This window comes from Pinus tabuliformis, chromosome X (genome assembly GCF_031772625.1).
Source record: "Pinus tabuliformis cultivar Carrire ecotype Pingquan chromosome X, CPIR1, whole genome shotgun sequence".
Lineage (NCBI taxonomy): Eukaryota > Viridiplantae > Streptophyta > Pinopsida > Pinales > Pinaceae > Pinus > Pinus tabuliformis.
The window spans coordinates 399,368,123-399,383,693 of record NC_142308.1 but is presented as its reverse complement, the minus strand read 5'-3'; positions in this window follow the sequence as shown (position 1 = coordinate 399,383,693).

Below are 15,571 nucleotides of genomic sequence, written 5' to 3'. Positions count from 1 at the left end.
TTACATAAAACATTGTATAGTAAAAATATGTATAAGAATAGATTAATTCAAGAAAACAAATCTTTTCAGTTTTTTTTAAAGAAACTTTAAACACCTTACTTAATATATGTTTAAATTCATGTGTTGTTAGATTTTCTATTGTTTATAATTTGGCAAAGATTGTTTGGAATTACAAATAAATTTGAGTAAAGATTTTTTGGAATTACAATTAAATTTGGCAAAGATTGTTTGGAAATACAAGTAAATTTGAGTAAACAATAAAAATTAAGATTGGGTCAACAAAAAAAATAGTTAGTTCCAACCAAAAATTCCTAAACATCTAGGTGTTAGACAACCCATTAAAATATTTATAAACACAGAAAATAAAAATAATAATTCAGCTTTAAGATTAAGATCAAGCTATATATCATTATTTTTTTTAAACAATGGAGACATATATAATTAATTGTTTTAGAACACATTTTATTAATCAGAACATCCAAATTATCATTATTATGATTAGTGTATGATTAAAAATTATATTATTAAATAAGAAATACTATTTTAATGAATATTAAGAAATTCAAGTAATTAAAAAAAAATATAAATATATAAAATTATGTTGAAAAATCTCACAAACTTAAAACATTTACATTTTTTATTATTTAAATTTCCTAATATTTATTAATTTAACCTCCATATACCACATAATCATAATCATGTAGATATTAATGTAGTCCATTAGAATGATTAAGTTGTGATATTAATGCAGTCCATTACAAGGATTACCTTATGATATTAACAATCTATTGTTTTATTAATAAATAAGTAAAATGATTTTCGATTAATTCTAAATATGAACAAAAATTAATATATACGAATGTGTTGTTTTAACAATTTAGTAATATAATTTTAATTTTACATTTTTGGATTCATGATGATTGAGTCAATTTTTTTTTGTCATATTCCAACCAGAAATTATTTAGGTGGCTATTACACCTTAAAGACTACTTATTTAGGTGGTTATTACACCTAATCGAAATTGACAAATAGTTAATTATGATTCACATTACATACATCATTAAAACATATAACTAAAATAAATTCACTACTATACAAAACAGGTAGCCATATGATCTTGAATCTAGAAAAAAACCAAGTTGTTCCCCAACTATTTTTTATTATTTAAAATTTCACTCTTACACAACCATTAACATTTTTTATCCTTAACAAAATGGAAAAATTGTGTATGGTAAATTATGTATGTATGTTACTTTTAATTTTATTCAAAATTAAATTGTTTTGTTGATATCAAATGTGCTTTTTTCTACTATTAGGTGATTTCATTGTTTCATCATGGACCCTACTATTTGGAGTTGCCTTCCATTCTAAGTTCTTGAACTTGTCTTCCTGTGGCTCCCTTTATCGGTTGTGATAAAGTTTAGCACTGTTTGTAAATAATGGAAGAATGCTTTGCAAAACCCTTCTTTCATTTTACGTTGCAAGAATGTCTCTACGAATGAATTTGGATTTCTCATTCCTTTCCTCAATAGTGAAGACAATTGTTTTGCTGCTCAATACCTTAATCAGAATGGCCACATATCTCAATTTCATTTGCGATTCATAGATTCAAGATACAGAGTAGAGTGTATTGTTGGACCAATGGTGTTTTTATCCTTACCAGGTGGTGGAAGACATGTTAAGGGCATATGTAATGCAGCAACCGACCAAGTGGGAAGATTATCTACACTTGGTCGAGTTTGCATACAATAATGGCTATCATACATCATTGAAAATGAGCCCATTTGAAGTATTGTATGGGCGGAAGTGTCGCACGCCCTCAAGCTGGGGTGGACCAGAAGATAGATTAATGTTGGGACCCGACATGCTTAAGGAGATGGAGGAAATGGTTAAGAAAGTGCGAGTCAATCTAAAGGCAGCTCAGGACAGGCAAAAGAATTTTGCTGACCAGAAAAGGACGTTTAAGGAATATCAAGTTGGTGATCATGTATATGTGAGGATTTGAGCAAAAAAGAGCACATTACAGTGGAACGGGTGCACTAAATTGGCACCCCAATTTTGTGGACCCTTCCAGGTCTTAGCAAGAATTGGTCCAGTAGCTTACCAGCTCGCTCTACCAAGTCATATACGGGTCCATAACATCTTCCATGTTTCTGTGTTAAAAAAATATGTTTATGATCCTAAACATGTAATTAAATGGTAGGATATACAGGTGAGAATTATCTCCAATAAATCAGTCACAATGTTTCCTATTAAAAGAAAACTGACTTAAGATGTTGCATGTTGTTGGTCGAACCAGAAGGAGAAATCTCAGTCAAACTGTGGAACATCCTCGACCGGAGAGAAGTAATGCTCCAGAAGCGAGCTATTACCCAAGTTAAAGTGCAGTGGCAGCACTTTGGGCCTGACGAGGCTACCTAGGAAGATGAAGAGCTCATGAGAAAATCTTATCCAGGGTTGTTCATGGCCGAAAGACATCGGAACGATGTCTAATTTCAGGAGGGGGAGATGTAATGCCCTGGGATAAATGTAAATATTTGACTTTACTGTGGTAAAACAAAAAAATGAATATGACATTATTAGCTGTTTTGGAATTTAATAATATTTTTATTATTTTTTTTACAAGATAAGAAATGTTTTCTTGGAAGTGCTGGCAACTTCTGAGGGGGAAGTTGAGAAACAGTTGCAGTGACTGCAACCCTAACTACCTCTCCTAACTGGAAGGGTTTCCAGAGAAAAGTAGGAGATGGGAGGCAAAAATTTGCGCTGTAAGGACAGACAGAAGAGAAAAAAAAACAAAAATATGGCTAACTCTGGTGATGACCAGATAGCCAAGAACTAGGTGCAAATATCTTGCTGAGGACAGTGGTCCTGGAAGAGGGCAAGGGGGAGAGATTCTGGTCCCGAAAGGTTGGGTGGCAGATTAGAAGTGGGAGACAAAGAGAAAGCTCAGCTTCTGTAGAACATCGCAAGACACACCAGTACAGGGAGCAGAGGTGAGCGGTTCTGTTGAAGTAATACTTTGAACATCGAACAAACAGGTATGAAAACTATAACTATTGTGCACAATTAAGTTTTGTGTCATTCATAGGGAATGAGAACTGTATCGGTAACGTCTGCACAACTATGACTCTTTATCAATAATAATAATAATAACAACAGATTGGTCAATGACACTTTGGTTTTAGGGAAACCGGGAGAGTGATGTACACCTAGCACCCTCGTAAGTCCGGAAAACTTATAGGAAAAACATTCACTATAGTGAATCTGTAGGGTTCCAACAGATTCTGGGTCATGCGAAGTCCATGCTTGAGGACAGAGAAACCCTTTAGGGGAGCAGTAAGTTTATTACATGGCAGAGACGTTCCAACCTAAAAATCAAATCCTAGCCACGTAAAGATTTAAACTGCAAATTATAGGTCTTTACGCTAGAAGAAAATTGTTTAAGGACATACATATTAAATAGAAACAAATCACCAAAATGCTGGAACTGGAGAGTTGCAGAAGACAATGGCCTACAATGTCAGAGGGGACTTCTTTAGTGCGCAAGCAGAGAATGGCTCTGAGGGGGTCATAATAGGGAATACCCAGCGTTGTGCGAGTGAGCATGGCAAGAAACTATCAAAGTGCAATTTTCCAAAACCCCATGGGTAGGAATTCCATAGTGTCGATTAACTAAGACATTTCTTTTAAGGGCAAGATTTAGTTTCAGGCAAAAAACGTGAATAGCTAGGAACCTGTACTAAACATTCTCATAAATACAAAACTAGAGATTATTGAAAAATAGTGTGGTTCTCCATTAAAAATTCTTGGTAACTATAAAATACGAGAAAACATTGACAGACAATGTTGTTCTCTTCTAAAATTTCTGATAACTGTAAAGGACGAGGCAAATAATTGATAGACAGGGTGGTTCTCTTTTGAACTCCTGATAAACTATAAAGAATGAATGAAGAATCCTGATAGAGGCTCTCATAGCCATGTATGCAAATCATTCGAACGGAAAACAAGGGTTTAATGAAAATCACATTATATTATGTAACAGATAAGCGAGTCGAAAGATAGTGTTTAATTGAAAATGGTACACATAATTCTATGCAATAATAAACTGAGGAAACCAGGAGAATATTAAAGCATGGAACATACAACTATTCATATTTTGGCATCGCGCATGAAACTCTGCGGTTCAATAAACTGGAGAGTTGTAACAGGAAGACAAAATACATGACAATTTCATGGAGAAAACAACATAACCTTACAAATATATTAACCTAGGAAGGGGATGTTCCAAATATTCAATATATATAAACTATTCAATAAACCAGAGTTCATAATCATTCAACATTTAGCACTAATAGAGAAATATAAACTCAAGAAGAGGTCATGCTGTATGAACAGCTCAAGACATTTACAATAGGCCTGTGCAGCTTAAGGGCTTCTGAGGTAAAAACCCTTGAAGCCGAATTACTTCACCAAAAATTATCAATATAATGCATAAGTAAGAGAGTCTCGATGGGCGAGCTAAAACCCGAGCAACACATTACATAACTGTAGCAAATTCAACGTAAGGTCCCTCTCACTAAAGTATTATGGAAAAAACAATTTAAAGACCATAACCAGATTTGAGAAACCCTCATACCCAGTGGATTTGAGAATTAAACCCAATTCTGGAGAATTGTCTCCCATTCGAAGCCAAGCTTTAAGGCAGAGACGTGAGGATCCTGCAAGAGAACATGGACTTAGTTAGAAATACGTAGCAAGCTCATGTCAAACCAAAACAAAGGATTTCGATCGCATGAAGCAGGTTCAACCATTGTTGCACAAGGAAAAACGATGTACACAGTCCAAACAATTAAATGGCTTACTTGTAATAGGATTTGGGTGCAAGGACCAAGCTTTAGCGTTCTGAGCACCTCCTGATATCTCACAGAAGCCTGGTTCACAGATCGAACAGGCCCATGAACGAGAGCAACAACCAAACGGCAGAGCAAACCAAATGGCGAAGAAATGAATTTCCAAAAGGAGACCAAGTGATGTGAACCAGTTCGAGCTGCCCGTAGTCGTTGGATCGCCAAGTTGGCTCCAATACCGTCGATCGAATAGGGATCTCGAGGCAGTAGCAGCGTTGGTCAGCGCTGCACGTGCCACGTACAGTGGTAGTGCAGGTATTGATGTGATATTCCAAACTTGTCAACAGTAAGGTGGCCATGTCAAGGTCATAGATCCATGACCCGTCTTTCCATACCCAAACGACGGTGTAGATTTAACTCGCCCCATGGGCCTGATTAAATGCCGAGTTGCCACCTTCGTTGGTAAATGGTTTCCTGCGTGCGTAGATGGATAAAAATTAAATTCGCATTTGAATTATATATATATATATATATGTTTACATACGAAGCGATTAAATAGCATTGGAATATGCATATGCTCATAGTTATAAAAAATAAATAAAAAAATCTGGGAGTATGACACATATACATTCAAAAATGGATTTCTTAACCTATACAACTTATACAAAATCTAATAAATTACTATAAATTACATGTTATTCAGTACAAGTACAAAGTATGGAAAAAGAGAGATGCAGATCTCAAGTGAGGCAAAGTTTAATATGGAGACTGCCTGCACTCACTATTTGATTCAATCAGCCCAGAAACACATATATTTATAGGATTATAAATAAGTTGAAGAGTTTGAACCATATTTTCATAAATAAAATTTAAATTTAAATAACATCCATAATTTTAACGCAATTCAACAATAATAAAATCTAGAAAACTCCACATTTCTTCATTATTCTAAATATATTCACATAACTTAATATCTAAAATCTAAATAAAATCCACGATCTTAACTAAACACAATCAGAAACTAAAGAAATTAATAATAATAAAATCTACAAAACTCCACATTTCTTCATTATTCTAAATATATTCACATCATCTACTTTACTCCTCGTGCTCTTAATTTTGCTCTGCGTGAATTCCTTACAGGTCGAAGATTCAAACGCTAAATCACTGGACTACCCATTTATGATTGTTCTTATATTGTATCTCGAATTGGTGTCAATCGAATTAATAACGAGTTTTAATTTCGAGGGTTAGGAAACATTCACATCTAATTTTTTCCATGGTTCCAGTCCTATGACATGACTATCTTGAATAATCCTGAAAAAGTTTCTATTTACCACTAAATCAAACTTCTTTAGTACTGCAAAAAAAAACAAAAGTTCAAGGTTCTATTTACCACTAAATCAAGCTTCTTTAGTACTCCAAAAAAAAGTTACTGTTAAAAACGCACAGCCTCACCACTACCAAATTCTTCGTTTACTCAAGTCAACAAAAAAATAAAAAGAAAGATACTACTAAAGAGAAACTAAAAAAACTATTATTATCATTAGTTCACAGAAAAGATTCAGTGAGAATCCAAATAAGTGAAAAATGTCACCAGCATTGAACATGGGTTCAACGATATCAGATATAAACAATCATGATAAAGGAAATATAGGAACAGAAGGTTTCATGCGCAGAGAGATGACACCACCCTCCTAAATTACTATTTATTCATCTCAAAGTAAGTGAAGGAAGACGATGCATAAGGATCGTGTCATCTCTTCTGCGAAGGAAACACAGCACGCCCTCCTTTTCTCAACGATAATCTGATCTGCCCTCCCAAACACTCTATGTACTGTATCCACACAAATAAAGGGATATGCAAATATGTAAATTCACAAGCGAACACACATACACTTCCCAACATTTATAAGGAAAAAATCCATTTTCATTTCAATTTCTACCTGCTATACTACATGCCAATCTACTCCTATTAACATGGTGGCAGTTAATCTCCTCCTTTTAGTAACTTCGTGGCAGTCAAAGTCACTGTAATAATTTGATTTGAATGGAACTCCGAACAAGTCGTTTTCTATCATTTTCAAAGGCCGTGAGCACTCAACTATTAAATGAACGCACAGCCTAACCACTACCAAATTTTTCATTTACTCAAGTCAAGAAAAAATAAAAGGAAAAATACCCCTAAAGAGAAACCAACAAATCTATTATTATCATAAGTTCACAGAAAAGTTATTCAGTGAGAAACCAAATAAGGCGAGAAATGTCACCAGCATTGAACATGGGTTCCTCGATATTAGATATAAACAATAATGATAAACGAAATATAGAAATTGGGAGAAGAGTTGGTTGTTCCGGGCCGGATGGATCAGAAAAAGGCTGAATTCCATTTAGTGCGTTCGTCTAAACAATGTGCTTCTAGGATCAGATGAAAAAAAAAAAGGTGCTTTTAGGATACGTGCGAAGATTATATTGATTTTCTCATTTATGAACGGGAAAATCAATATTAACATACTAGTATTACAGCTGAGTTACTTTTTAGTTATTGTTCAATTTTTCAATCTTAATTTTAGTGTGATATATAATAGTATACTTATATACATTACATTTTTGGTAAATATCGGAAAGACATCAGTCGATAATAAGCCAAGAATGAGAGACTTACTACATCATATATAATTTATTAAAATTAAAATAATAATAAAAAAATAAGATTTTAGATAAGTTAAATATATATATTTCTAAAAAACAAAAAAAAATTGTTAGGATACCATGACTTATCAATGCCATATTTTTAAAAAATCATAATTCACTTAATATGGTATATTCTCTTTTTAATTAATCAATTTAATTAAAAAAGATAAAGAGAAAAAGTAGTCAACCTTTGATTTGTTTATATTAAAATGAATATTTTAGAATAATATGTGAAGTTAAATTTCTACTACCCACTTAATATTATTGATAATTAAATTAAAATTATAGAAACTCTATTCCAAAAGGGATACTCTATGTAGATAATAACCTTTGCATATACACAAATTTGTAATTTGGAATGTTTTTAAATATTTGTGCCTTATATATGTTGGATAGCATTTCTACATTTCTTAGTCCCTCCCAGAAAGGGAGTATAATTTTATGTACAAAGTGAGATTAATTTCAATTCTTATTTACTTCATATTATTTTCAAGTAAAATTTTAATTTAAGTTAGGTTAAAGTTTGAAACATATTAATATATCACAAAGGTTCAATAAATTATATAAGTTAAACATATATACTTTTCAAAAAATATGAAAATAGGATTTGTTATAATATCATGACTTATCAATGTTATATTCAATGTCATATGCCCCAAAAAATATTATTCACTTGATATGAGGCATTTCTTTTTTAATTAATCAATTTAATTAAAAAAAAAGAAGAGAAAAGCTAGTATATCTTTGATTTCTGTATATTAAAATGCATATTTTAGAATATAATGTGATGTTAAATTTTTACCATCCACAAAATATTATTGATAATTAAATTAAAATTATAAAAAAAATCTATTTCAATAAAGAAATTCTATCTATATAGTAACTTTTACATATACACAAATTTGTACTTTATAATATTTTCAAATATTTTTATGCTTTATGATGGATAACATTGCTAAATTTCTTAGCCCAGAGGATAGTATAATTTTAGACACAACTTTATAGTATTTTTAATTTTTATTTACTTCATATTATTTTAATTAAACTTAAAATTTTAATTTAAGTTAAATTAGGTTAAAATTTGAGAAATATTAATATGGTTGTTTTTAACACCAAAGTTTTTATTTTTATTATACGTGTTTTTATTTTCATATATATACATATACTTATTTTGGAAAATTTTAATATACATATATGCATCGATTTAATAATTTTAGTTAAACAGACAATCAAATCACAATTAATTATGTTTTTAAATTTATAAGAATTATGATAAAGAAATATTAAAGGAATAATAAATTTCTACACTAATTAATTTAAATTTTTATTTTAAAATTAAATAGATTTTTATTTTGCCATAAATTAAATTTTCATTGCTTCCTTCGTTCTACCTATCACAACAATCTTTTTCACCACCGCTACCTTCCTCTACATTGCCTTCTGATTTTCCTGTAAATGTGAATGCATTAAGTATAGAGATATTATCCTTGTCTACACTTGTTTCTTTCATTATCAGTTATCACTTACGAAAATAAATGAAGCACAAATTTCAGTGTTAATTTGTGAAACAATTTCCAACAAACACAAGGTTCCGTAGAGTTTTGGGAAAGATCAAACAATCAGTGGATATTCCGTGGTGCAAAGAGATAAATACTGATCTTTCTAAGATTATGCTGCTTCCCTAAATTGAGCTTGTATTGAGCAATCCAATGTGTTGATGTGGCTCATATTTTAGGCTCATATTTCAACCTACTTCTCCGTCAAAATATAGAAAATATAATTTATTTTCCAATAATCAGATAACTATTTAATATCTTGACTTCTTATAATACTACAGTCTGACTACATGATTTCTGTAAATTTTATATATCTAATAGCTAGTAATCTAAAGACCAAATTTCGAAAGGAGGAGAGAATAAAGATATTCCATGGTTTCTGTGAAGGGTCATTTTCTTTCAATTCCACCTACATGTACGACAGTGAAACTCTGAAATAACACAAATGAAATGAAATTTAGAATTATTGGCAATTGATGTAGAGAATGTAAATTTTGAATTTGATTAAGATACAGTTTAGGACTAAATGTAAAACATTAATAACTCTATAAATATTAACCTTAACTCATTGGGATTAGTTAAATGTGTGATTCAAATATTAGGAGTCATGGAAAATTTTAGGGGCTAATGTTCGCCCAGTGGGCTAATTTTCCATGATTTTTCCACAAAAAAGATTCGCCAATTTCCAATTTTATAAAAGAAGATTCGCCCAAATTTTAGAATATAAAATTATTTTACCTTAAAAATCGCCAACATTGTATAGAGGCTATATATAAAATCATTATAAATTTGAATAATTTTACAAATATATCAATAAACATTTTATAGTTTGCATATTAGGGATTAGTGAGATTCGCCAATGTTTTTAAACTTCAAGAAATTTTTCCATCCTTAAAATTTTCCTTGTTAGGAGTGTTTATATTCTAGGTTACAATGTATAAGTTATAGAGGAGAATTCGATAGATATGTAATATACTTTTATAAAACTATACGGAGTAGAGTCATATTTTTATATAAAAGAGAATCTGATAGATATGTAATATATAAAGTTATATAAAATGAAACTTAATTTCATAAAAATATAAAATGGTTGGAATAAAAAGTTTCAAAATTAGGCTTATTTTATTTTATGTAATGGTTGTTTTGAATGCAATTTGTGTTTCTCAACATTCTCTTTATTTTGCATTTTTGTCGTTTAAACAAAGTAACTTATCAAACGAAAAATTATACCAGTTCTCACTTTTGTAGAGCTGCAAAAAGTTATCTGATTTTGAAAAGTGTTATTCAGAATACACTTTTTTTAAGCATAGTTTTGACACTTAAATTTTCTTATGTATTAAGTATGCACATTCTTTTTTAAATGTTAGTGATTTTCATACCAATTTGAAAAATGTTGATGCAACATTAACACCTTTTCTTAGGGTCTTGTTATTGACATTTTAATTTTTTTGATATATTAAGTATGGATAAATTTTTTAAAATGATGATGCATGCTTTGAAAAGCATTAATCTTTCTTTTGGCATTTTTTTGACACTTTAAATTTTCCTATATCCTAAGTATGCAAAAAAAAAAAAATTATGTTGATTATTTAACCATTTTCTTATTCCTCTTCTTTTTTCATCCTAAGATATTTGTTTCTAATGTTTTCCAAAATTGTGTTTTATGTTTTCTTTGCAATAATTTTTTATGATGATTTTTTATTTTATTGGAAAAGTTTTAAAAAAATAATAAAATTATTATTTAATATATATATATATATATATATATATATATATATATATCACTAAAAAAATAGTAAGTTTAAACATTTCACAAAAATACACATTTTACATGAACTTTTTGCTCGAAATGACAAGTTAAATAAAAGATTTTTATGAAAGTTTTCAATAAAAAGAGTTGAAAAAATTAATAAATTTTATAAAACTTTTATGAATTATATATCGAAAAAAAGAAATTTATTTTGTTTAGATACTCTTCGGCAAAATCACATAATCAATCGTTTGTCGACGCGTTTCGAACCAACCAGTGTGGTTCATCGTTAGTGAACTTGTCCTGACGATGAACCACACTGGTTGGTTCGAAACGCGTCGACAAACGATTGATTATGTGATTTTGCCGAAGAGTATCTAAACAAGTTATGGATCACAGAAGTCTAAATTCCTTAGAAATTTATTTTTTTCAAAAAAGATTTATAAAACTCTAAGTAAAAATAATAATAATAAATTAAAACATACAATTTAAATTTAAAAAAAAAATAATAATATGAAAACATAATAAAAACTAAATAAATTAAAAAAGAAAAAAACAATTAAAAAAATACGTTAAAAAGAATTAATATAAAAACATTAAAATTAAAAACTTTAAAATTAAAATTAAAATTAGAAACACTAAAATAAATAAAAATTAAAAACATTAAAAAACATTAAAAAAAACTATTATGAAAACTATTTAAAAAATTTAAAATTAAAAGTAAAAAAACACATTTAAAGAAATTGTACCCTTACCAAGGCCGCAAGCGAGCGAGCTGCCAACCCTTATTGGGTGAGGTCCCATGAGTTTATTGCTTCTTTAATTTTTTATATTTAATTTAATTTAATTGATTTTTAATTTAACTTTTTTATTATTTTTTTTTGTATTTTTCAATTTTCTTTCTATATTTTTTATTTTAATAAAAATATTAGTTTTTATTTTTTTAGTTTTTAAATGTATTATTTATTTAGTTTTGTTTTAATGTATTTAAATTTGTTTGTTGGTTTGCTTGTTTTAATTACTGAATTAGGTTATTGTTTTCTTTTATGTTTTAATATATATTTTTATGTTTTAATATATATATATATATTTTTTTTATGTTTTTTTTTTTTAATATATATTTTTATTTACTTGTTATTATTTTTTTTTATTTTTTGTTCTGTTTTGTTTGAAGTTTTTATTTGTTTATTATTTTGTTTGTTTTTTCTAGATGTTTTGTTCGATTAACAACTTGATCTCATTATGTGTCACTTTGATAGTTGATTTTAAGGTTTATGTTCTAATGGATCGAGTTTGCTCTTATAATGTATCAATTTCATGGTTGGTTTTAAAGCTTTCATTGCAATGGGTTGAGTTCGCCTACATTGTGTGTCAATTTGATGGTTGATTTTTAATTTTTTGTTGCAATGTGTCAAGTTGTCTTAGGCTAAGATTTTAAAATAGCTATACTTTTTGCATTTAAAAAAAATACTCTTGCTATAATAACTTTTTCATTTAGGTGTTCATTTTTAAATATTTTTAGCCATAATTTTTTTATATTATGCCATGGTTGAAATGTGTTGAAATCTTAAGGTTTTTTGTAGTCATGCTCTTTACTTTTAATTCCATGGTTGAAAATTTGTCAAAATTTTAAGGTTTTTATAAGTCATGATATTTTATCTTTAACACTGTGGTTGAAAATGGATATAAGTATTTTTTCTTCAACACTATGGCTAAAAATTGTTGGAATTTTAAGCTTTTCAAAGATGTGATATTTTATCTTTAATGCCATGCTTGAAAATTGTTGGAATGTTAAGGTTTTTCAGAGTCAAGATAATTTATCTTTAATTCCATTGCTATAGAATGTTGAAAATCACCTCGATTAAAAAAGAAAAAACATTATTCCAGCATTAACACTTTTTTTTAGGGTCTTTTTTGCACCAAAAAATTGGTTTTCACTACCATTTTTTAAAAAATGTTGAAAATTTACCTTGAAAAAGAAAGTTGTTGATACAACATCAACACTTTTCATTTTCAAGCTATTTTTTCATGTTTTTTGGGGTTTTTTGACCAGGGTTATCATTTTGAGGTTACAATTCTCGTTTGATAGATTACTTTATTTGTATTCAATTTATGAATTTTCATCAATTTTATTCTAATTAGATTCATAATAGTTTGATACTTTTTCTTCCCTCCTCTTTCAATGTTAATGCCTTTTAGACCTTAGCTCTAAATATTTGGATCATTGGTATCAGAATAGGTTACCCTCTATTGCAACCTCATGAGGCATCTATACATAGCATGTCAAAGTTTGGTAGACCTCATTTCATCCCTTCGTCATCATATCCATAATTGTATGATTTCCATCGAAGCATAATAAAGGATGGGACTCAAGGAAGCCATCTTTAGACAACCATATACAATTCATTACCTATACAAATATCGTTTATAAGTATTTTATGTTGGTTAAAATAGGCTTGTTACATAATTTTATTTTGTTTCCTAGTTTAAGAGATATCATCGATTGAAGTCACGTAGGTTGTAAAGTAGTGAGGGGACACATCGTTTGACTTTCAGGAGGATATTTTCACTCCACGGGATACAAGCTATAAACTATATTATATCATTAAAAATATCTCTCTCATACCTCAATAAAAATTGATTTTATTAGTTGTAACAAAAGTGATAGCCAAAATTATAGCTAAACATTTTGTAATGTACATCAAGAGTAAACACACAAAAAATAATATTTTTTGGCTTAAATTCAGTTCTACAGAATGTTCTCATCATCGTGAAGCATATCTCTATAATATAAGCTAGACATGAACCATATTTTCCTTTGATTGATAAATGCATTGGTTAAACTTAACCCCTTGCAATGAAATTTTCTAATATTATGAGCACTTAGATGTTCTACAGCTTTTAACTTGTTCACACTTAATCCATGTCTATGATTTGAATTTGGGACATATTAAAATATAATTCCCTTAAGTTTGATAGGAGTACCTTTACTCACCATACTTTCTAACTCTACATATTCACTTTACCATCCTTACACTTTCGCTCACGTGGTGGATAAGGTCTTTGGGTCTCGACACCCATGTGGTGAGTGCCACATGGTAGTTTCACCAGAGGCAAACTCACCTTTGTCACATGGAATTCATGTTCTACAGTGGATATTACTTAACGTGATTCAATGGTTATGTGTAATTGATGGCATGATTAGGGTCTCTCGCCCTTCCTCTGTTGTGTTATTCTTTATTTCTTTTTCACCACCATTTCTATGTGGAGGAACACAACAGGTTTTGAATTCCATCCTTGACCTTTTCTTTGTAGTGGTGTTCCTTCCAACTATTACACATATGTGGCTTCTTGTAGCTTTCATATGTTCAATTTTCTTTTCCTCCATGCATCCAAATGCAAAGAGATATATAGATATTATCTATGCCTTTTAATTCTGTTTAGATAGGGTTTTTAACTAATTGTTTTTTGTTCCACCATTGTATTATTCTAATTTTCTCCATTGTTGTTACTTGCAGGCTATGCAAGGATTAACATTTCCTTGAACCATACAAGACCCTTTTCATGTTTTCTATTAATTTTTTATGCAGATGCTTCTTTGGTGGAGTATGATGGTTTTCAATGAAGTGTTTTCCTTTCGAGGTATTTCCATAGAGGATTTGTCCTTTTAGGTAAAGAACCTAACAATTTAAATATATTATGTATTCTTTCTTTAGATGGGGTTATGGTTTTGATTCATTTTTCCCCTACAATCAAGTTTGTGGTGAGGAAAATAGACATAGTTCCTTCTTACTATTCACCCTAACCATTTTATGCAACTCCATTTTCATTTTTTCTATTGTCGGCATTTTTTTCATATCTTCTTGGGAGACATTTTCATCTCATTGACCTTCTGTTAAGAAGAGAATATATTTCCTCTTTGTATCAAGGTTTCTCATTCAATTCCTTTTGAGGTTTCCTTAAAAAGTTGTACTCATGTTTATTTTATAGTCCAGGCTTAGCGCCTTTGCTAGAACTCGACCATCTTGTTCAATATTGGTATTAGGGTTTTAGCCCTCACTAGAGTCTTTAAGGCTTACCCAGATTTTTTTTCCTCAAGGATTTAACCCCTTACCTTTATGTACTGTACTGGAGTGATATTAATAGCCAACTTCTCTTTTTCTTATATATATATATATATATATATATATATATATATATATATATATATATATATATATAATTTTATTAATCTTTTTGAAAGCTCTAATGCAGTAGTGTTACCAATGGTAGGTGGCCCAGATGGATTTCACAGAAACCTTGTTTCTTAGGCATAGTCGTTCTGACTCACTCTTTCTGCATAGTACCGCCAGTTTAATTGAGTTTTTTTGGTTCATTTAATAACAAGTTTGGTTTTTTTGTTACAAGTATATGATACCTCCACCCTGCCTTTTGCCATTTTTTTAATTTACTACATTGATCTCCCCAGACTTGACTCCTAGCAACTTCATCATAGAGGTTAGAAAATTGCACAATTGGTCGAGTTCCTTCTTTAAATTCTAGTCGTTAGCCCCTTTGTGAATTGGGAATTTTGTAGAATTTAGTCCTTTATCACCATGCCTGGCATAGTTTTACTAGTCGCTCTTTCCCTTTTTTTACAATTCTTTTGTTTTTTGGTCAACTAAGAAAAATGAAAACTATAATGTAGTATTTTAATTAAGCATGTGATTCTGAGTGTCCAC